We start from the raw sequence: 22,362 nt of genomic DNA on the forward strand, positions 1-22,362 counted from the left end.
TTTGGGCTCTGTAATATGCATCTCAGCCTTTGCTGAAACCACAGAATATCTGTTCATTAACACAGGCTCAGCAACATATTTTTGCAAAGTATTAGGGTGCAGTGTTAAATTCATATTTAATTAAAAGAGGAAAGGCATAGGGCAGTCCCTGTTTATGCTAAAGGACCATGCTCAACTGTGAAAAGAATGGCACTGTTTTAAAGTAACACAATTATTCTGGATTACCAATATTTTGGAGCCATGCCATTATTTTCTAATTATTCATTTTTAAACACGCACACACGGGGGGGGGGGTCCCAATTCCCCTACTCCTGACATCTCCTAGATCCTTTCCCCAGCCCAAAATTCAGCGAGAGGACCCCACCACTTTCTCTTTGCAGCAGCTCCAGCACTTCTGCTATATACATTCTAACTAGGTGTGTGAATACAAGTTATTTTGTTGTGAGAAACAGTAAATTGTGCACCATTTGGGTGGTTCAATCCTGAAAAGTGACTATAAAAAAATCTGTGTATATTGTGGCCTACTGAGTCCATATCAAAATTGCTCAGATATCTGTTAACTGCCAGTCTGCACACTCACCCAGGGCTCTAAAAGTCAGACAGGGTTCTTTTCCGCCTGTGCATTATCATTAGGGCTCCATGTCTGTCACATGGAGGTCGCAGAAATCACCGATTCTGTGACCTCCTGCAACCTGCATGACTTCTGCAGCGGCCACTGTGGCTGACCCCAGGGCCGCCCAAGCAGCTAGCCCCGGAGCCAGCTGCTCAGGCAGTCCTGTGGCAGCCATACCAGCCCGCTGCTAGAGCAGCTCAGCACCCCACCACTTACGCGGTCTCGCAGCCAGCCACACCAGCCACTGCTCTGGGGACCACCCAAGCAGCTGCTAATGTGGCTGGCCCTGGGACGCCCCCCTCCCAACAGCAGCGGGAGCAACAGCGGGCTTCCTGGGGCACCCCCCTCCCAGTGGTGGCCAGAGTGGCGATGGGCCTCCCTTTCCCTCAGCGGCTGCAGGACCCCCGAGGCTCCATCCCCTGCAGCAGGCCCCCTGGGGTTCTTCCCCTGCAGTGTCCCCCTCCCCAATCATGAGTATTTTTAGTAAAAGTCATGGACAGGTCGTGGGGCCATGATTTTGTGGTTTTTGCCCCTGTCCAGTCCATGACTTTTACTAAAAATACTCATGATTAAATTGTAGCCTTAATTATCATCTCTAGTAAGCATTCTGCAGGACAGATTCTCCCCCTGCAGTTACACTTGCGCAGCTCCATTGCCTTCAATATTACTGAAGAGATGTGAATAGGGAAAGAATTTGGCCTCGCAGTCGGAACAATGTTAAAAATTCTGATGAAGACGCGTGAACAGGAATAGAATGCAACCTACTCTTTCAGAGTTGTGCAGGCTTGTTAGGAAAACCGGCGAAAATGTTGGGTGAAATCCTGGCCCCATGGAAGTCAATAGCAAAATTCCCATAAAACTTCCACAGGGCCTGGTTTTCCGCCTTGATTTTTGTCACTCAGGTCAGCAAATCTGATTGACTACAGAAAGGGATGACTACAGAAAGGGAACGGATCTGTTGATTAAGGAAGTGTCATTTTTACAATCACTTTTTATTGTGCTTAAAACGGTTCTGCATCTGCCCTTCTGGAATGGTAGAATGTATATTAACAAGTCTCCATTTCATTTCTTCCCTTCTCACAAATGATTTTTCTCCTCTGCACATTTCCAGGGGAATCCTTTGATACTTCCCACCTGTATGGTTTTTAATAGGTTAGAAATCCAATTGTGTGCTGACCATTGCAATAAAGGGTGCACTGTACACCATTTCCAAACACCTACAATATAGCTTTGCTAAGAAGGGCAGAATTTGATGCTAAGATTCATCATACCATGATTGCATTTAAGTGAAAAGCAATATCTAGCTACCAGTCAGTTAAATAGTTCAGATGAGATTTGTAGCCCACAGAGCTCTTATACTTGTGTGTTACAAACTAAGATGCTGACTCAGGAAAGCACTGAAGTGCATGCTTAACTTAAAGCATGTCCTTAAATCACAATAATTTCAATTAAACCTAAGCAGATGCTTAAATACCCCTCCTGAATAGGGGTGTTTTCATCAATCAGTGCCTACATATTTAGGCACCAGCTGCCGTGCACTTGAGTACAAGGTGTAAGGCCATTCTTTGTAGTGTCTTGTGGAAGTAAATGCAGGCACGTACACAGGTAAAAAGCTAACGCTCTTTTTAGCAGAACTCTATATTCTTCTCCCCACTCCAAAGGCTTGTTTACTATGTAACCCGGGCAGCACTGGGTTTCGTTGATTACAGTATGGAGGCCTTAAAGGGACATGTAATTACAGGGTGGAGATGGCGCAAAGATGAGTACTTTCCTCCCCAATGGCAGTAAAAGCAGCTCTGCTCTTTCGGTACCTTGTGCTCCTGATGATTGGCACCCTTAGTTAACTGTACAATAAATGTCATAACTAGCCTGTAAACATACTACTTTGCTCTAAGTACATTTTTTCTTATTCAGATATAATGTTAGGGGTTGAAACTTTTTAAAAAAGGGCAACAGGTTGAAAAGACCACAAAAAGCAGCATTTTTTTAAACCAATCAAATAGAGCCATCCAAAATGGTACGTTGGGGCAGAAAAAAAGGGCATCTCCTGTCCTTACAATAGCGAAGGCCAGGCAGTATCTTTTCCACTTGTTCACTATAAGCAGAAATACAAAATACAATCAAAATACTTTGTCCCTCTGCAGTTGTTGGGAGGTATCAGGAAAGAATCTTCAATTACAGTGATTTGGACAGGAGATATTATAACACTGATAAAAGCAAAGAAGTTTGAATGCCAGAATGTTACTCTCAAAAATAGGAAAGAGAAAATGCTGCATATACAAAGCATTCAACAACCAATCATTAAACCAGGAAGTGGTGTTTTGAGCAAATGATGCCTGCAGATTATTTGATTGTGTAGTGCTATTCAGTAAAGAGTCCTAATGTAACAAACCTGGAAGAATGAAATGTGATTTCTGCTGAATACCCCCTTTCTCCTCCTCTTAATGGGAGTGTCAGTATCTCTTCCTCTCACCACCCTGTGGTTTCTCTCAACATTTAAACAGATGTAGTACTCTCTACCTCCATACAGAGCATCCAATTTTATTCTAAGTGCTGGAATTTTAAAGAGTCTGTGAGCTTGATGGGATTTTGAAAGAACAGACAAGTGTCTTTATCTTATGCTGCCAGGTTATGCTATCAAATCAGTAATGACATATCAAAATGGCTTGTTCCAGCTGTAGAACTATCAAAGCAGCACATGAACAAACGACAAAGCTCTCCTCACAGGTGAGTTACAAATGAATTTAGGACTAGTCCCCCGCTTTAGCAACAGGGGCCTGAGTGCCTCTGAGTACATTGTACACACAACCAAAAAGCTCACGCTTTGCATTTTTTCTTGCAATGGCTCATGATGTCCCCCCCGCCATAACAAATAGTCCCGTTTTTCTGCAACATACTTGCTCACAGCTTCTGTTGATACTCTGACTTCCCCAGCATGTCACTCCCACACAAAGCTCACCTGTTTGGAGTGAACGGGGAAGTAAATCAGTTAATCAGTGTTTTTATTACATTGTACATTTCTTTTCAGTTTCTATTATTGTTGTATACACTTCCCAAGATAGACACAAAGGAACAAACAAGCAGGAGGCAGCAGAAACACATTTAGTAAATGAGGTTAGAAGCTAAGGGCTCAATTGTGCCTTGGAGGCACAGTCTTTCGTCAACACCTCATTTGGGAGCTGCCGCACCTCAGGGGGAGGCAGAATGGCTTCTGGTGCTCCTGGGGGTACTGCACAGTACTGAACCCCTCTATGGAGTGCAGCCTGGGTCAGAGGTGTGGTCTTGCTCCCTTCCCACCCGTTTTGGCCACCTTGCTCCTACAGGGGAGTAGAGAAAGGAGAATTCCCCATACTTTCCAATTCTACCTGACCCTTATGTGTACTCTGAGAACGCAGAATCTGGCCCTTAATTCTTTGTGATTATTGACTGCTTGCTAAGTTAATTAATAAACCTGGAACGTCATTGTGCAGAAAAAACTCCGTTCCCACTATTTCAAAGCACCTTAGAGAATTCCAAATTATAAGCCAGGTCCTGAGGCTATGTCCTATCATATGGATCATGGAAGCCCCTTATCACCAACATCTATACCAGGTGTGCAACAGGCATAAAAAGCCTGAAGGCCATCTGACACAGTGCTCAAAAAGGGTAGAGGGAACCTGCTTCTGCTTTGGAGTAGGTGGTACAAAGCTACACACGCTACTTCAATTTATGGCCAGAAGAGTTTCTACTATGAGGCTACAGCAATTCCCATGGAACTTCTGCAGGTGAGTGGATAAGGTCTGGGTTGGATAGGGCGAGGAGGACAGTCTCACAAGCTCCACCCATAAACCAGGCCCCACCTACTTAAGAAGCCAAAATGAGAGGCCAGTTGAACGAATTTCAAATGGGAGTAGTGTAGCTAAATCCTCTAGTTGGCTTGGTAACCTCAACCTTTTGTCTCTACCTTGCACAGACTAGTGTCTGGAGCCATTGAACTCAATGCTGGAAACAAGTTAAAAAGTTGTTGTTCATCTAAGTTTGCACAGAAACATAACAATGGTCTGAATCTGAGTCTGGAGTGAATTCATAGCAAGCAATCTTTCTCTTTGAAGTCGATTCAAGACAATGTTGATTATTATACCAACATTTTAGTGTGCTATACTGGATATTCCTCTTCATTGGGATACTTTTAATTGGTGAGCTGCTACGAAGCTCTGCCTTTTAATACAGAATTCAGGTTTAAAGATAAAATACAGGTAATGCCACCTTTATTCAGTATTGTCATTCAAAACCTTTCAAACTGATTTTTGTTTAAATAATCTCTTGTCTTAGTCAGAACAACCATTGGCTTGGGATGGTTGCTATCCACTTAACTGGAACATTAGTCTACTTTATCCAATTACAAGATTCTATTGTATTTTCATAGAAGAAAAACAACTGAGGGCAGAAGAAGGGAGACATGAATGGACTTAAACAGTTAGTTCTTTTGAAGGGAGAACCTCAAAAAGTTCAAGGGAATAAATTGTCACAATTTAAGTCAGTGTAAATCTGGAGTAACTCCAGTGAGGTCTGCATTCACATCAATGTGACTGAGAGCAGAGTATGGTTCTACAGGTCCAACCAAACTACTTGTGTCTGCAGGACTGGACTAGAAATTTCATGAAAACATCCTGACCTAGATCAAGGCCCTCACTATGGACACTTCATGCCAGAAATGCTGCCTTCACCTTGGGGGCGGTTTCCTGCTAGCACAAGTTAAAGCCACCCTTGACAGCTGGTTTCACAATTGGCCCCAGTATCAGGAGGCATATATGTGCTGCAAAGTCACCTTTGAGTCTCGCTGCTATGTCCTGTGCCAAGTGGTGCTTAGCCAAACCAGAAGTTATGGGTCCTTTCTGCTTTCACTTATGATCAGAACCAGAAAGTGCAGAAGTAGGTGAAAGTGACCAAAAAAGGTCTTAACCCACTTTTCCCCCAGATTCAGCTTAGGTTAGTTCACAGGACTGGAGAAGTTTTCAAGTCCATTTTACTTTATCTGCACCAGCTCAGTTTCCCAAGGGCCAAATTATTTTATCCACTGCAAAGGTGTAAATCCAGAGGGACTCCTAACATGTGAACAGCTGGGCAACAGGGTGTGATTCCCTGGAGAATTTGGCATGGTAGCCTAACAGCAAGGAATGTTCAAAGCAGGAACGTGCAAACAAGTGTGCTGTTAATTACTGGAAGCCTTGGTAGCTGAGAAATATCACAAGCAGCAGAGAATGCATCAGTTTGTCTCCAAAAGACACAGAGGGGGCAACATTGACAGAAATCACAACTTGGGAGCTTCTAAGAAGGGATGGATTTAGATCCTGCCTGGTTTAATGAAAAGTATCCTGAGTGCAGCATGGGCTGCCAGGAGAGAGTGCCCATTACCAATTTATTGTCCATGCTTTTAGTAAATGAAAGAATAATTTTATAATAATTTCATATCTGAATATCCATTTTCATGAGAGCACTGCGCTCTACTCATAGAACGACACCGAACCGAGCCGCAGCACTATTAATGTCATAAACTGCTCCAAACAGATTAACACAGTATAGTGAAATAGCTTCTATGGATCCACTCTGAAGCATCCCCTCAAAAGCTCTATTTATGCAAATCTGCAAATGGTGGATTGACAAGATACTTTGTCTGCAAGATCCGCTTATTACTGTCTCCATACAACTGACTGACATCGCACGTTGTAAGAAATCCATCGTCAGGTCTCAGGCTTCTCTATATAAGACATTTTGCAGCTTTATGAAGCTCCATGTGTTGGTAAGTAATGAATGATGTGAAGCAAGCTCAGGGGAGCCAGGAACACACTGACACAGATCTATGAGCCAGCTGCAAAATGGTGGATTACATGTCATTACCTGTCTGCTAGCCCTGCCATTTCCAGGACTTTCAAATTGAATGTCATTGAGATACATGCAGTGCAGAGTGTGCTGAAATGACACCAACAATCTTGGAGCAACCCCAGCACCACTATGACATCAACATGTGCTGTAAGGATTGTGACCTGCTTCATTGTGTGGTTTACACTCATTTCCCAGCCCAGGATCTGTCATCTCAGAGAATGGCACCAAGAGGAACGACTGTTTTAAAAAACTAGAACACTTATAAATCTGATTCGTGTTTGCTTCTGAATACAAGTTAGTGATCTTTTTTTCTTTCTCTACCTCTCTAATAGAGCATTCGTCTAAGGTATTCCTATGGTATCTATCCCTTTTAAGCATGCATCCACGTGTGGACTTTGAATCAAATGTTGGGAGAACCCCAACGCCTCCATGTGCTCCAGATAACAAAAGAGCTTTAGTGCGCCAAGTTTCCATAACATTTGTGTTATGATACAACTCATCACTCATGTTCACAAAGGTTTGGGTTCATTTGTACAGGGTAGAACACAACTTGTTCAAATTTCCACCTGAACTACTTGCCCAGCCCTAACTCACATATAATGCAAAAAATAAGAAATACTTGCTGTTGTGTTATACTTGACGTGAGATGGGTGGGACTGTGACAATTGAGTCCCATTTTGTGGGTGGGACCCACAGAAGGTGATAAGAAAATGAAAATAAGATGTTAGATACTGAGGAGATGGATAGTACGAAAGGGAGATACACACAGTGGTCAATTTCTCCATCTACAGGATATGAGCCATTCGCCTTGACTCCAGTGGGAGTTATTCATATCTTAATGTGTTGGTTTGGGGTTGCAGAATCAAGCCCCAAAAGAGAAGCTGGTGTAAATCAGCAGAGCTCCACATCAGTCAATAGAGATATGCTGCTTTACACCAGTTGAAGATCAAGCCTTTGATTCTCCCTACATTCAGCATTTAGAAGCAATATTTATGTTTATTCATATATAGACTGAAATAGAGGAAGAAAGCAGGCAGATAATTTGCTAGATCTCCTAGCACTGAGCTATTATGTACATTTTTCCTTGCTTCTTGTGCCAGGGCAGAGGCAGAAGCACACAATATGTACACACAAAGTACACTTTTTAATTTCCTGGGGGGCAACATTTCTTATGTCAACTCGTAATGTTGTGCTTCACTGCTAGACAGGTCTAAATCTCCATCACCTGCACCTACTATGACAGTGACCATATTATGTACAATGGTAGGTCTTCCTTGACAGATTAGGGAGATACTGAGAACTACACTGTGGGGGGGTAGTAGAGAGGGAATGGATCAGTCAATTTGTTTGCAGATTTCAACTTCCTAACTATATCTCCTGTAGCCAGGAGGGCTCCTCAAACTGTTCTTTTAATCTGAGTCCATCTAAAATTTTCAGGTGCTTCCAAATCTAAAGGATATTGAAATGTATTCTGGATTTCAACTTCCATGAATAATTATTCAACCACTGATCAAAGTAGATGCTACATTTAATACTTTTAGATTTAAATAAATAACAGTTAAAATGCCCATATGAAAAAGATCTCGGCACCCTAACAATTAGACTTTCAACCACAAATGATGACCACCCAAGCAGCAAAATAAATCATATTCAAACAACAAATTAACTCAGCCTGCCACTAAATCAAAGCAGCAAATTAACCCCTTTAACTGCTCCTCAAGAGCCCTCAAGCTTTCACCAAAACTCGGTCAAATACAGTAAATGGTTTTTGCAGCACACAGAGATGGTCCTCCAGTTTGGGCTATTTAGGACCAAGCTGTTGGATATAAATTGCTATATCATCCTCTTTGTTCATATAATTACTGGATTTTTTTTTCTACTCAGCTTTTGCAAAGATTCCTCTCTCTGTCTTTTTTTCTTTTTCATCTCAGTGCCTCCATTCCTTTCAGTTCTCTATCTTCTTCATGTGGGCAGGGGAAGAGGTCTAAAAGCTCTGTAAAACTGTCATACATCCAAAACAAACCAAGGGCTGCTGGAAAGAAAAGCGAAGACTTAGGAAGAGAAAGAACACAAGAGAGAAAAATAATGTTGGTTATTCAGACAAGATTATAAACCAAGGCTCTGACCTCTGAGCTATTGAAAGAAAAAACTGTCTTCATTCTGCTCTGCCATCGGAAAGTTCACAAGAGAACAACCACCTCCCATCATCCATAAACTGAGACAAGTATTTTAAAAAAAAGTTAAGGATCAGGCCCTGCAAGATACAAGATGTCTCCGGTAAGGTGCCAAGAGCCTTTTGCTACCCCAGTGTTCAATGGGAACAGAGCGTGCTCAGCATTTTGTCGCAGTAAGCCTCGTACTTTTAATCTCAATTGACATGTCTGGGTTTTTGGCTGGAAGCAGCCATCTTCCAAGGGGTGACATTTATGTTAACAGGAGTATGGAAATCTAATGCTGGAGAATGTAAATCCATTTTCCCTCTTGCTTTAATACTGGGCTTAACCCTCATAAGTAGAACTTTAATCTTTAAAATTAAACATTTGATTTAAATGTTAAATATTAAGGTCCATCCATTCGCTAAAACATAGAAGTAGATTTTGAAAGCCAGTCTGTGCTGGAGCAAATGCGGAGTTCCTCTAATTTACATCACTAATGTAGCATCCTTATTGCAGTGATGGAACTTAATGGACCCTATATCTGTGGAGGATAGATGTTGCAGGGCACAGCTCCACATGCCCCCTCTCCATCTCTGCTCTCCCTTACACGTCCCCTACACTGCGGGTGGAGCTGGGGCAGAGGCAGGAGCTCGAGAGCTTTACACCAGAGGGGAGTTCTTCAGCACCAGAGAAATTCCCTGCTGGCCATGAGTAGCCAGAATCCAGTCGTTTTGCGCTACCTGAGTAGAGGAAAGGATGAGGATCTTAGCTTAGAGTCTGGCCTTTTATCTTCACAAGGTTTCGTAATATATTCAGAGCATGAATGCCAGTCATCCTGGTGAACTTTTAGACTGCTAAGTTGAGCAAATGAGGTTGCCTTTTCCTAAAAGGTCTCTTGATAATTTTCACAAGGGTAAGAATTTTAGCCCCAGCCTCCTGGCAAATTCCGTTTTAAGAAATTATATTCTGCAGACCTAAATTTCGTTTTTAGTTTCAAATAGTTAAATCCTTCTTCACATCTGTTCCTAAAGCCACTGTTGCACAGTTTTGCTGGGGCAGAATGGCCACCATGTTTCCACCTGCAAGGTGGCTCTGTAGCACTTTGGGAGTTTTTGTCATAGAAAAATGCAAAGTATTTTTAATTGCCCTTTAGCTCTCTGTTTACATTAACTGTGACAAGCATTCTTCCAAAGCAGACTATTCTTTTTGGCCTCTGTTTCAGAGTACAGCTCTCTTGAAATAACCAAATGATGAAGTTTTCAGCTCAGCTCAGTTCATGCCATTCTGAAAACTTAACTCATACAGACACCTCGTTTGTCAGGACTGGACACTATGCAGGGAGAAATCAAGACCGATCACAGCAAACAGAAGCTAGTTATCCTGATGAAAGATCTCAGGGAATCACAGCTGTAGTAAACTGCGACCCTTAACATCTCCTTTGCACTGTTCAGAAAATAAAGGACACATTGTACACAGATTCTTCTTTGATCTGAAAGCTGCGCACCCTGCTGATATTTTTATTATTTTAAAAACATTTCCTAGTAATGGCCTCTCTGATTTGTGGAGACAATATTGTGACTAATTGTAAGCAGAACTCTGCATTCAAGTGAAGGTCACAATTTGATTTTGGAAATCAGAATCCAGCAGTTCTCTGTGCATTTGCATCTGACCCTATAATCTTTGCCATACCACATTACTTGTATAAGAATTCATCCAGGTTTGTGATTTCAAGGAGAATAGAATCAGTACACTGTGAGGAGAGTGAGAATGGGGCTATCATGAGGAATTAAATACATCTTGAAGGCTTGTCAAGAAACAAAAGCGGAGTTAGCTGGGCTGTTTTTCAGATGGTGAGCAAACAGAACAGTGTTAAAAGGTGATGTGGCTACCCACAGGTCATTCTGCTGACAAAAGAGCAAAGTTCAAGGGGGACTGCATGGCTCAGGGGATTTGTAGCGGGTTACAGAGCCTTTCACCTTTGGATCAGTTCTTGGAATCTGGCTAGGGCATTTCTCATAGGAAGTTACAATCAGCTGGCTGTCCTTTGTGAAATGGAGGGGTGGCCTTAGGCAAATATCTGTAGTGGACAGGAGCCTGTCGCAGAAACAACCATTACAAGTGGCATTAATTGGCATGTTGGAGTGGAAAGGAGTCCCTGTACTATACACAAGGCTATGGAGCAGCCCGTAGGAAGCGGCTATAAATTAAAACAAATGGACGCTGGGTGCTGCACTGGCCCCAGGAACACCCCAGAATCCCTGGAGAGCAAAGGTGCTTTAGTTTCTTTCACTCACACCCTGCCCTTGCTCCTAGGGGCAGTATTTCTGTGCTGCACCTCCTAGAGATGCAGCAAGAATTCTAGCCCAGTTATTATGATAACAACTAGAAAAAGAGAGCCAGTTTCAAGACGGGCATTAGGATCTTCATCTTCAGTCAAAAGAGACAGGAAGAACAACAGGAGAGATGTGATTCTCTTTGTGAAAATGAGGTATCACATAGGAGGGCTAGTAAAAGACTGGACTTCATTTCCTAGCCCCAGGGGGCAGGGATACAAGACCTTAAAGCCACGTCAGCCAGCAGGTGTCAGAATCCACGGATTCTAATTGACTTGATTCTAAGTTCCCTTGCCCCAGTTATACAAAGATATAACTCCACTGTCTTCAGAGAAGATCCTTTACACCAGCGCGGCAGCAGAATTAGATCCTCAGTCCACAGGGAGAATGGTATCAACAGCACCTCCTCGTTGTTCTAGATACAGTCAGCAAACACAAATCTGCTAGTCGCAAGCGAAGAGCAAAACTCCAGGAATAAAATGGCAGCACAAATTAGATGCATGGTTGAAAGTCCTACAGCTCCACTCAGGTCAGCTTAATAGTCAGATAATCAGGGAGGAGAGAAGAACCCTCAACAGACACACATGGTCGAGGACTGGATAATTAGCTAGGCTTGCCTTGCGATTCCTGGGGCCCTTTGCTGTACAAAGAATATATCAAGTTTATTGATTCTATCTGTAAATACTTGGGAGGCATTCAGACTGTAGTGATAGAATGATATTGATAGACAGGCTGAAAGAGAAGATGGATGGACAGAGCCCAGTTGTGATCTCATTTACAATGGTTTTACTCTGGTGTAATTCAACTGACTACAGTGGAATAACTCCTGATTTATAACAATGAGAGATGAGAATCAGGTGTAGAGATGCCAAATCATTTCTTGAAATACAATACTGAACCCGTTTCCAGTATTTGTTATTTGGTTAAGTTCAAGCACAATAGCTTTTAGCTACAGTTGTATACATCTGAATAGTGTTACCAAAAAGTGGATAATATCCTCTCTCCCAGCCAATATTTGACGTAACTGCATACAACTTACCTTCGAAGTTCTCTCTTTCGCAAAAGCCAAACTTGTCTTTTTAGGGTTGCTCTTAGAGGGCAGGTATCTTTATTGAAATGTAAAGTGCCCTGCAATGCCCATCATCAGGTAAGAGTGAGTAGTGGAAGGGAACTATGTTGGGTTCCAACACTTTAGTTATCAGAAGCATAAAAAAGCAAGATTCAGATCAGGTCAGGTCGCATTTGAGGCATTAAAAGGCTCATTAGTTCAGTATGTTTATCAGGATTCACATTATTGGAAAATATCTGTTTCTATATATATAGAATTTTTAAGATGTTCATCAAATGCACAATCAGTATCAAGTTCAGTGTCCCAGGGCGTTAATTATTCATCAGCGGAGAAGGGTTTTCCAATCAAGTCCCATTGTCCAGCTCTTCTCAATAATGAGCAGAATGGGCTGCTTTTCCTTCCAGCCCATCCCCACTTCCTCCAAACCTCTGTCTGTATCTATACTGTGGAGAGTGCTTTGTCACCCTGAAGAAGTAGACATCTGGGAAAACCTGAAAAGGGATGGGGAGGGGAATATTTAACTACAACAGCTGCATCCCATTCAGCTGGCTTGTCAAAGTACATCCTGATTGGAATAAATTACATTGAAGCCTTCTGAATACTGGAGGGGAAACAAGGTGTTTACAGTATACCACCTTGTTGGATCAGATCCAAATCATGACTCATGTCACACAAAGTTGCCCTGGTAGAATTAAACACGGATTCCTATCCAAAAATTGAATGCAGTGCATTAGCATTAAAATTTGGATCATCATATTGTATGACAGCATCATCACAGGAAGGTCACAATTCTCCAATCCATTACACTGGCAGAAAATTGGTGTAACTCCAGATTTATAGAGTTACACCTGGTAAAGCTGATGTAACAAAGTGAAGGATTGTCCCCTAAAACTAAATAACTATATTACTGGAAACCAAATTTTTAAATGTACAATGCAGTTCTACTCTGAAAAGAGATTTTTTTCCCCAATATGGCATTGTATGGCTGCTGTTTATAGCCACTCAGTGATGCCAGATCAAATTTGCTCAGTTTACAAGTAAAAGATGACATTAAAAGAAAACTAATCACTAGCTCTATAATGTCAGGGCAGAAAGTGAATTTCAAGCTTTGTTGGAGTTATTTTGCACTTATCACTACTATTAAAAATTCTGCAAATTGAACTTGGTTATCAATTATGATGATGTGTGAGCCAGCACAGAACCCAATTCTCTCTGCCAAGAGTAAAAATTTAATCATCAGAATCAAAAAATATAACCATACCTCTACGGGGAGCTGATCCATTGTTTAATCGGGTGTCATTTCCATGTGGTCCCTTTTCTGACTACGTAAGCACATTTCTACTCAGCACGTGTTTCACTTAATGAAATTTGACTGAAAAAGTCAGAAACAGAATGTCCACAATTTTTCTTGGCCCTCGTGAGGGAATTAAGAAGAGATCAACAAACTTGTGACTTTAGCCAGGATTTGAACTTGTGTATGCAGTGAGCACACAAAGTTGGTGATTCAAGTAGCCCTACAGCACCGAGAGTTTTAAAGGAAGGGGTCTTTAATCTTTGCTGATGCATGGTATTACCTATGTAATGAAATAGTCTCTCCTCCAATTGCTCTCCATCTCAGGAGGAGATTTCATCCTCCATTCTGAGCCTATCCTCTTACTACCAGGAACATCACAAAACAGACATGACAGATGTTAATCGCGTCAATTACTGCACTGGAAGGCACTCAGCTATTACTGCGATGAGGGTAGTATAAGCACCTGTACAGACTAGATTAGAAAAACGATACTTCACAGTGCCATCAAGTAGTCAAGTCTACTCAATACACCTAACGTGTTTTGTAATTTCTTATTCCTATCCCCTCTGATACACAGCCATCATACCATGGACGTTTCTGTGTTTGCCCTTTAAATCCATAAGCCATTTTTACTTTGTATACTTGAATCCAAACCAGTATAAACGATTTGTGAAGATTAAAACAATGATGGGTATTTTTGTGCTTACTCAAAAGTCCAGAAGGCTGCTAACTAGGCAACAGTTTGTCACCAGTCCTTTCAGCCTGAAGCTCAATTACTGTAGAAAAGCAAGCATTCTCAGTGTTTCACCATGTCAAATAGAAGATTAATGGCAATTATCCGGCTGTCTCTTCCCTGCTCACTCAGACCAGTGTAATATTCAGGCTCGCCCACTACCCTTTTCTACACCCAGGATGTCGTCAAAAGTTCAAATGCCCCCCGTCTTTCCACCCCCTCAACCAAACTCTTTTGCTTCAGCTCCATCAAAGGGTTGCTTGCTTCATTTACAGATAGGCAGCTGAACAACTGTACTGAGCTGTTTGCATTTAAGCAGAAAATGACACGGATTGTCACTAAATATAATGAGTGCCGTATGTACGTTTCATTGGAAATGCAAGCTCAAATTAGCCTGTCAGAATTTCACTGTACCCTGATGCCAGCTTGTCAAATGACACAATTAGCTCAAAAGAATAAAGAAAAGGCTTGTCAAAGGCATCAAGGCTTTCCTCTTGCTCAAGTCCCATCCCTTTGCTCACTACCTTTATTAAATCCAAATGCATTTCATACTTGCAGTTAGGTAACTGCTGTCTATGTCTCCCCTGCATCCCCCCCACTCACCTCCCTCCCCGCACCCATCAGCCCCCCTGTCATACTTTAAAAAACCATCAACTCTGTGAAGAGGGAAGGGAAATAACTTCCTTACAGGCCTCAAAGTTTGGTTTTCTAAAGGTGAAGGGGATTTTTAACAGTAGATGAAAACTTATCAAAGGCTGAACCCTAGTGCTGTGCAAGGAAAACAAACAACAACAAAAATACCAGATTTAGAGCCGAACTGGAGAGCACAGAGTTGAAGTACAATAAATGATGATAATCGTTTTATTTAGGAGTATCTTCTCCCCCACCAAAGCACACAGAACACAATATTTCTTTTGTCATAGCTGCAGAATTCTCAGACAATAAGGAATCGAGCTCAGAATTGGTATCTGCTGCCTCAAAGGGATAGCAGGGTCCAGCACAAAAAGCAAACTCGCTAAACCCAATTGCTTCGGAAATTAGCTGGGAGGTTGGTGATCCTGGAGTAAGTCTAAATGCCTTCCCAGCAGCAGCACCTTCTTCCTCTCCCAAGGAATCTTTTCAACTCCTCCCCAGTGCTCTTCACACTCAGAAGTCCCCTCACAATCACCACATTCTCTTTGGGTCCCTGAACACTGACCCTGGGTTAATGTACTTCCCGATATTGTTGCTTACTCAACTGCAAATGTGGGCAATATTTCAATTTTGGGAATTATTTATTCCTGTGGTCAATATTTTCGTGTTTTTCCCCTCTGAGCCAGCATAGAGTTGTAGTGAATAATCAGTTCTATGTCTCCTTTTCCTAAGCCTAAACTACAAAGACTCATTACAGTACTAGTGTTTAAACCCAGATCTGGACTCTGTTCTGATAAACAATGTTCATGGAGCCCATGCCTTAGGTGAGACTCTCGTCTCAGGCAGAGTCAGTGGAAAGACACACTCAAGGAGCACAGGGAGTGCTGAGCAAATGGACTGGAGCATCTGGGATCCCTTCCTGTCCCTCTAAACAGTCAAGAGAGGTGGAGCAGAGAAGAAAAGTGTCTTACCTTCTCTCCCATTTGCCACTGGCAAAGAGAGGGGAAATATTGTGTCAAAGTTGCAGAAAGGTACAAAAACAGTGGCTTCAATGTCTTGATGCTGAATTGTGATGTTCACATTATAGTGTTGCATCAACACAGAAGATCACTGTTTAGCGATGGCAAAATGTCATGGAACAAGCACTGGAGTGTCAGCATGCCACCCCAGGTCTGTCTGACTCCTGGAGATAGCTGTTGAAGTGGCTCTCCAGCTCTCTCAGCAGACACTATTTCACGCAAACCTCCACCCAATTCAAACATTAAAGGTTTACACTCTAAAAACCTGCTCAGCCAAGGTGTACAGTAAGGGCTTGTCTTGACTAGCATCTAAAGCTATGACATTGCATTGTGCTATCTGGCTAATCTAACCAGAGCCTTTGTACTTTAGCACATGCTACACTGAGCAGATTAAAGTCTAGGAACCCCCTTAGGCTTTAACTTGACCAGTTTATCAGGTACTCAAGTACAATTTGCCTTGTCTTGATTAGAGTGTAGGAAGGCGTTAATTAGATAAAGCTAGATAATGTGAGCTAACACACTTTTAAATCCTAGTCCTGGTGAAGCCTAACAGTCTACACTGCATCTGTTTTTAGTTGTGCTTGAAAACTGAGATTGGGGGTTATAATTTGCCTTAGTCCAGTTACCATCCACCCCCTCAAGCACTTTTTCTGGAGACACCCATGTACATAGGGCTAGCATCTAATGAAAGACAGTCACACACCTTGGATCTGCTATTGGTGTATGCACTACTGTACAGCAGTATCCTGTTACAAGAGTATCATCCAAGGGTGGCTAAACAAAAACTTCAGCAGCACAGAGTAAGAAACAGAAGAACATAACTAATGCTCTAACACTTAAATATTAATTAGACGGAATGGAACATGGAAATGTTTAAAATAAATGCTCTTGGTGGTATTATTAAATGTTAACTTTTATGCATACTAAATCATTTTGTAGCCTGTTAAAATAGCTTTGCTGTGGCCTAGGAAATGCATAATTAATATTTTTTTTTCTAGCCATTGATGTTTAATAATTAAATAGATTGACTAACATTTAGATGCTAAAAGAATAAAAAGTCGTTTGAAAAAGCCTAACATTTCATAAAGAACATTACCGAGATAAGTCATTTTTTTAAATCATTTATTTTAAAATAGCAAGCACCAGTCTCTTTAGGCCTTTCTGAAGTCCAGTGGGGATGGGAAAGAGGGTTTTTCCGGTCAACTCCTGAATTCCAAAATAATTCCTTTTTGAATGGACAAGCTAACTACATGGAATAGGTGAATCAATATAGAAAAACTCCCTTACAGAGTAACTAGATAAATCTGATTGGAGATTTTTTGCCATTACACTTATATTTAGCATCGAGCAAGAATAAGACTTTTCTTAATAATAATACTTATTTAGAACTTTTCACCATAGATCTCAGAACAGTTTGAAAAGTGAGTATGCATAATTATTTCTGTTTTATAAAGAGAAACTGACACTTAGATAGGTCAAGTGACTTGCTCAAGGGCACACAGCTTGTCAGTGGCAGAGATGGGAAGAGAACCGAAGTTCTCTGCTTGTTATTTTTATGAAAGGTATGAGAGGATTCTGGAACCTTTGGAGATGAAGGATGAAGAAATCTATTCTTCCTTTCTAAGGTAAATACCGAAAGTGTAGCTGACTACTGCTACTCTTTGAATCACACAGCCAAATACTCCCGTCTCTCCAATTGATCAACACCTTCCCCTCCCTCCCTGCACCTCACAATCATCTGTTTTGTGGGAGGCAGGAGGCTCTGGGGGTGGGGTGGGGGGGAACAAGGGCATGGTAGGCTCAAGGGAAGGGGTGGGAAGGGGGCAGGGCCTGTGGCAGAGCCAGGCGTTGAGCAGTGAGCACCCCCCGGCACATTGGAAAGTTGGCTCCTGTAGCTCCAGCCCCGGAGTCTGTGCCTATACAAGGAGCTGCATATTAATTTCTGAAGAGCCGCATGTGGCTCCGGAACCACGGGTTGGCCACCCCTTATTGGAAAGAATTTAAAACAGGAAAGGAAGAGCACTTGAGGAAGAAAACTGAGTAGCTCTTTCTTGCACAAGGCATGATATGAAAGAAGATACCTGTCAAGGTTCCTTCCACACTCTGAACTCTAGGATACAGATGTGGGGACCTGCATGAAAGACCCCCTAAGCTTCTTCTTACCAGCTTAGGTTAAAAACTTCCTCAAGGTACAAACTTTGCCTTGTCCTTGAACCCCATGCTGCCACCACCAAGCGTGTTAAACAAAGAACAGGGAAAGAGCCCACTTGGAGATGTCTTCCCCCCCCCCGCAAAATATCGCACCAAGCCCTACACCCCCTTTCCTGAGGAAGGCTTGATAAAAATCCTCACCAATTTGCATAGGCGAACACAGACCCAAACCCTTGGATCTTAAGAACAATGAAAAATCAATCAGGTTCTTAAAAGAAGAATTTTAATTAAAGAAAAAGTAAAAGAATCACCTCTGTAAAATCAGGATAGTAAATACCTTACAGGGTAATCAGATTCAAAACATAGAGAATCCCTCTAGGCAAAACCTTAAGTTACAAAAAGACACAAAAACAGGAATATACATTCCAGTAAGCAAAGCTATTTTACCAGCTATTAAACAAAAGAAAATCTAACGCATTTTCTAGCTAGATTACTTACTAACTTAACAGGAGTTGGAAGGCTGCACTCCTGATCTGTTCCCGGCAAAAGCATCACACAGACAGACAGACCCTTTGTCCCGTCACCCCCCCACCCCCCAGCTTTGAAAGTATCTTGTCTCCTCATTGGTCATTTTGGTCAGGTGCCAGCGAGGTTATCCTAGCTTCTTAACCCTTTACAGGTAAAAGGGTTTTGCCTCTGGCCAGGAGGGATTTTATAGTTCTGTATACAGAAAGGTGGTTACCCTTCCCTTTATATTTATGACAGTACCAAAGAGACGACTCAGAACCCGTTGAAGTCAAGCTCCTATTGACTTCAATGGTGCAAGTTTAGGTAGAGAGGGAATGGAAAGCAGAGACAATGGAATGACATGCGGATCTTAGTTCAAGAAGATATTTTTCCATTTGCTTATTTTACGAAGTATGAGAGCATCACCAATTCATGGAAACCCAGAAAGAAACAATCTGAACTCCAACCAGTGTAGTGATGTGGTTATTTATGCAGGTACACGGCTGCTTTATAATAAGCCTTTTTCATCAGAAGCAGCAGCTAAGCTGATAACTGACTAATGCAATTAGTGGTGAGTCATTTCCTCAAAGTTTGGTAAATAAGCATAAAGTATATGTTACTGGGCAACATTCCTTCTGAGTAACGATGTTCTCTGTGCAGAAGAAGCCTGGAAGTGTGTGTCAATGAAAATTTCATATAGGCTACATTGTTCTCAAAAGCTTACAGAAAACATTCTGCAGACACAGGGGGTTTAAAACAACAACAATTTTTGCCTATTGCAAGGTTCAAACAAACAGTATTTTGTAACCCATGTACAGAATAAATATGAAGTTGCTAACAAAAAACTTCAGCTCTAGTTCAGCAAAGCCACTTAAGCGTGTGAGTAGGCCCACTGAAATCAGTGCACGTGCTTAGTGGATTGGGGCATTAGAGAATGAAGTGTCTTTCCTCGTAATAGATAACTGTGGTTAAAAAGAATTGACAAACAATTTTACTTCAGTCCCTAAACTATCCCCCTGTGATCCTGATATATTCTACTCCTGTCCACTGCTTGACAATAATCTCTCTGGAGAGGACATTTCTGACACACTGCTGTTCAACTTTCTTCAGAAATTTCAACTGTCACGTTTCAATCAACCAAAACTGCAGCTTGTTTGAACTGCCGTCTGGAACCTAGCATTTTCTCCACGGCTAAGATTTGGGCTGTACTGCCATCTAATGGACGTTTTGAAATAAACTTTTGGAAAGTGAGGCTAGCAGGAGGTGTTGTACCATTCAAAGAGGGTGAACTGGATTTGATGTGCATGGTTATACATGCTGCATCACAGACTGGCCTCTGAAATAGGTGTTGCTGTACCATAATCATTAGTGAAGTAAAAAGTGCAACATACTTAGATAAAAATGAACAGGATGTTAACCAATTAATGTTTAACATCCATTTAGTATGAGTTAATAAAATCATTTTCCACAAAATTGTATTTGATACACTAATTTTCTCAGAAATCTGTGAACATATATCCAGTTTGCGAACACTATTTGACCACTGAAGATTGCATAATCTTCAAACTTCCCCTGACAGGTATTAAAGGCATATCCCACAACAGGTAGTCATTAAAACAATTCATTCATTCTTCTATAGTATATTCAAATATTGCAAAGTGTAGCAGAGTCAAAATAAGTAGACAAAAATCCAAGGTTTCATTATGTAGCACTTTTCACAAATGAAACTTCCCAAAAATGCTACATAGAAGATAAAGTTTAAAAAACTGGAAAGGATTTCAAGAAAATTGTCTGGGATATGCAATTTTGGGGCAAAATTCTTCTGACATCAGAGGAAATTCTGCATATGGATCAAATATTGAAAACCCAGGAGATATTTTTAGTGCAGATGGAAGAAGAGAATTTTCCCCTCAATCTCCGTGTAGACTCCTAACAGAAGGTAGGGAGATGGTGACTAAGCCCAGAGGTAAGTGGGGAAGTGGGATACCTGGAGAAAACACAAGGAGGAGGATGCAACAGGGGAGGCCTCCTGATTCATACTGAGAAAGTTGGCAATCAGCTAGTTAACGCAAGAAGCCTGGGAAAGAAGCAGGAAGAATTGGAAGTCCTGGCACAGTCAAGGAACTATGATGTGATGGAATAACAGAGACTTGGTGGGGTAACTCACATGACTGGAGCACTGTCATGAATGGGTATAAACTGTTCAGGAAGGACAGGCTGGGGAGAAAAGGTTGAGGAGTTGCACTGTATGTAAGAGAGCAGTATGATTGCTCAGAGCTCCAGTATGAAACTGGAGAAAAGCCTGTTGAGAGTCTTTGGGTTAAGTTTAGAGGCGAGAGCAACAAGAGCGATGTCGTGGTGGGCATCTGCTATAGACCTCCAGACCGGGAGGATGAGGTAGACAGGGCTTTCTTCGGACAACTAACAGAAGTTGCCAGATCGCAGGCCCTGGTTCTCCTGGGGGGACTTCAATCACCCTGACATCTGCTGGGAGAGCAATACAACAGTGCACAAAAAATCCAGGAAGTTTTTGAAGAGTGTTGGGGACAACTTCCTAGTACAAGTGCTGGAGGAACCAACTAGGGACCATGCTGCTCACAAACAGAGAATAACAGGTAGGAGAAGAAGAAGTGGGTGGCAACCTGGGCAGTAGTGACCATGAGATGGTTGAGTTCAGGATCCTGACACAAGGAAGAAAGGAAAGCAGCAGAATACGGACCCTGGACTTCAGAAAAGCAGACTTTGACTCCCTCAGGGAATTGATGGGCAGGATCCCCTTGGAGGCTAATATGTCGGGATAGAAGTCCAGGAGAGCTGGCTGTATTTTATAGAAGCCTTATTGAGGGTGCAGGAACAAACCATCCAAATATGCAGAAAGAATAGCAAATATGGCAGGCGACCAGCTTGGCTTAACAGAGAAATTTTTGGTGAGCTTAAAGACAAAAAAAGCTTACAAGAAGTGGAAACTTGGACAGATGACTAGAGAGGAGTATAAAGATATTGCTCGAGCATGCAGGGGTGTAATCAGGAAGGCCAAAGCAAACTTGGAGTTGCAGCTAGTAAGGGATGTGAAGGGTAACAAGAAGGGTTTCTACAGGTATGTTAGCAACAAGAAGTAGTTCACGGAAAGTGTGGGACCCTTACTGAATGGGGGAGGCAACCTAGTGACAGATGATATGGATAAAGCTGAAGTACTCAATGGTTTTTTTGCCTATGTCTTCACAAACAAGGTCAGCTCCCAGACTACTGCACTGGGCAGCACAGTATGGGGTGGAGGTGAGCAGCCCTCAGTGGTGAAAGAACAGGTTAAGGACTATTTAGAAAAGCTGGACATGCACAAGTCCATGGGTCTGGATCTAATGCATCCGAGGGTGCTGAGGGAGTTGGCTGATGTGATTGCAGAGCCATTGGCCATTATCTTTGAAAACTCATGGCGATCAGCAGAGGTTGCGGACAATTGGAAAAAGGAAAATATAGTGCCCATCTTTAAAAAAAGGAAGAAGGAGAATCTGGGGAACTACAGACTGGTCAGCCTCACTTCAGTCCCTGGAAAAATCATGGAGCAGGACCACAAGGAATCCATTTTGAAGCACTTGGAGGAGAGAAAGGTGATCAGGAACAGTCAACATGGATTCACCAAGGCAAAGTCATGCCTCACCAACCTGATTGCCTTCTATGATGAGATAACTGGCTCTGTGAATATGAGGAAAGCGGTGAATGTGATATATCTGTATCAAAAGCTTTGCTAAAGTCAAATCTCCCACAGTATTCTTGACAGCAAGTTAAAAAAATACGGAGAGGATGAATGGACTATAAGGTGGTAGAAAGCTGACTAGATCGTCAGGTTCAACGGGTAGTGATAAATGGCTCGATGTCTAGTTGGCAGCCGGTATCAAGCAGAGTGCCCCAGGGGTTGGTCCTGGGCTGGTTTTGTTCAACATCTTCATTAATGATCTGGATGATGGGATGGATTGCACCCTCAGCAAGTCTGT

This window comes from Lepidochelys kempii, chromosome 3 (assembly GCF_965140285.1).
Source record: "Lepidochelys kempii isolate rLepKem1 chromosome 3, rLepKem1.hap1, whole genome shotgun sequence".
In the NCBI taxonomy this organism is placed as follows: domain Eukaryota; kingdom Metazoa; phylum Chordata; order Testudines; family Cheloniidae; genus Lepidochelys; species Lepidochelys kempii.